Source organism: Perca fluviatilis, chromosome 13 (assembly GCF_010015445.1).
Source record: "Perca fluviatilis chromosome 13, GENO_Pfluv_1.0, whole genome shotgun sequence".
Lineage (NCBI taxonomy): Eukaryota > Metazoa > Chordata > Actinopteri > Perciformes > Percidae > Perca > Perca fluviatilis.
The window spans coordinates 38,800,825-38,803,275 of NC_053124.1; the positions used below are offsets into that span (position 1 = coordinate 38,800,825).

Sequence of the window (2,451 nt, forward strand, 5' to 3'; positions counted from 1 at the left end):
AATCAAATGGGAAAAGCAACTACATTTACATTTATTTATTTTTTTTGAAAATCGATAATCGATTTTGAATCCAATCTCGACATTTTCTGAATCGTGCACCCCTATCCAATAACGTTGTTTAGTTTCCACTTCTGTTGTCTCGACTTATGTAACTATCGTGATTCTACTCCGCTTCAAAAACAAAAAATAACCTGACAAAGATCTGGACAAACATGTATCGTGAACTGTAGATTTACATGACATCACAGATTAATTATTCGAATGAAAACACAGTCAGGAAAATGAAATAACGTTAGCCCCATTGCCAATAAAGTCAATCATCACATGTTCTACCTATGCTAGATACAGCTAGGATACGTTAGCATTGCTAATAAGCGCTAGCGACATAAACCATACTTACAGCTTGCGGTGGTGACGACCACACGGTCGGAACAGTCCCTTTTTTCAGCAACAGCAGCTTAGCATATCCTGCTTTAAACTGTCCAAGGTTTTCAAAGCTGTCTTTGGTGAAATGCTTCGAGCAAATGAATAACTGAGAGTCGAACTTGACAGGGATCTTCTTATAGAGAAACATCAGCCATGCCCGTCGAGTGTCTGGTTCCTTGGGGAGACTATGAGAGGTGTCTCCATCCCCTGTACAGCCTGGAACACTGCATTTACGACCGTGGCTCATGTTAAAGTTCCTCGCGGCTCTGCTCCTCTTCTCCCCGTCCTGTTTCAGGATATACAACAACAACACGTTAGCTTAGCAGGAGCTAGCTGCGGCTAACCATATCTTTAGCACCGACGCTCTTCGACATTAAACGCGGTCGGAGAAAGAAAACTAACCTGCTCTGAGTAGCTTCGTGTAGCTTTTAAAACCACATCCAGCAGTTTCTTTCTTCGAAAACGAAAAACTAGCGCCTTTTACTCCGCCGTCCTCACCAAGATGTGACACACAAACAGTTAACGTTAGTTCCGGGGACGGACGGTATTACGGGTCGTACCAACAACTTCCGGTCAGATGTTTGTTTACTAATGTAACCGAGGGTTTCTTCTGTTGCCTAGACTCAGGTTTGACTATAAAATAAAGAAACACGGGCGTCCAAAGCAGAACAGAGACGGCACTGCACGTCTCACTTTATTCAACCACAACACAGGCAATACTACACTTTATCCACTTCCGCTTTTCACAATAAAAGCTCTGTGGTTTACTGTAACTTCCTCTTAACCGTCCTGTTGTCATCGGGTCAAATTTAAACCAGTGTTGCCAAGTCCGCTTATTATAAGCGACTTTGGGCTTGTTTTTCTGTCGCTTAAAAATATTGGTAGTCGCGGGTCACGTTTTTTTGGGCTTGTTTCTAAAGTGTAGTTGCTTATTTGGGCTTGTTCCCAGCTCCATAGTAAGTTGTCAAGCAGATATTTTCTATATGTTATTTAAACGTAGGAGTTTGTGTAGCTCTCTTCACGACAACACAGACACAGGTTGGTTCTTTGGAACGGGCGTTTATTGCTTTGCTCTTCTGTCCTTAATGCATCCACATCACGCCGTGAGAACTACATGAATGAACACAGTAAGCACGTCCAATTAATTATACATTACCGAAGACAAGTACAAATTCCGCTTGGCGAGAATATAAACAAAGTTTCACATATAAGATAAAATACCTCGTTGGCTGCTTGTCCTGAAAAGAGGTTCTTAAATCCTAGGAAAATCCTTCACAGTTCGTTTTGACCTCCGACAACAGTGAAACTCCAACTTAATTAGCAGAGCGCCGTAACGTGCACACCTTAGGTTTCCTTTTGTCCATTGACAAATTCCGCAGCAGCGGAAACCAAAACAGAGAACTTTAGTTCCGAGAGAAACAAAACACAACGGACTTAAATCTAACTATTACATCACATTCATTTTAACCTTTACATTAACACATTTCCTATTTATTTACTGTATGAGACTGAATATAAACTATAAATTTACTATGAATTTTGCATTAATTATGCATCATAAACACAGCACATATTTAACAGCACTTACAGTTTGTCTTGCCTGTTCCTTCTGTCCCTCCCCTTTCCCCATACACACAGGAGACAGCAGAGTTTTTTCCCACCCACATCCTGCTTCTAATTGGCTCTGACCCAGATGGCAAAGAGTATTAGCCAATCAGAGGCAGAGCAGGGCAATCTGTTTTTTTTCTGTTTAGGAAAACGTCAGTGAGTGATGAGAAAGATAATGGTGGTGTTATTATTCACATATATGAGTGAAAAGGATTTTGGGTGATGAGGGAAGTAGTTCTTAATTTCCGGCAGCAACCTCTACAGGGTGTCCAGTCAGAACACAAACCAGGCTTGTCAAGGTCGTTCAAAGATTTATAAAAGTGTTTTAGACCAAGCCTCATCCTCACCTGTTCAAATGGTTTTGACTGGACTGGTTTTTAAACCAGTTTAGTTTATTTAAGTCTTTTCTAACTCACT

The 2,451-nt window shown here is 41.0% G+C and overlaps 1 long non-coding RNA gene across 1 annotated transcript; it reads right to left on the reverse strand.

Moving 5' to 3' along the window:
- Positions 1-1,469: 1,469 nt before the first annotated feature.
- Positions 1,470-2,002, reverse strand: LOC120571096. The gene is made up of 2 exons (XR_005641187.1): positions 1,648-2,002; positions 1,470-1,536 (listed from the first exon to the last, which is right to left on the reverse strand). It is a non-coding gene; the product is annotated as an uncharacterized LOC120571096 (long non-coding RNA).
- Positions 2,003-2,451: the final 449 nt, after the last annotated feature.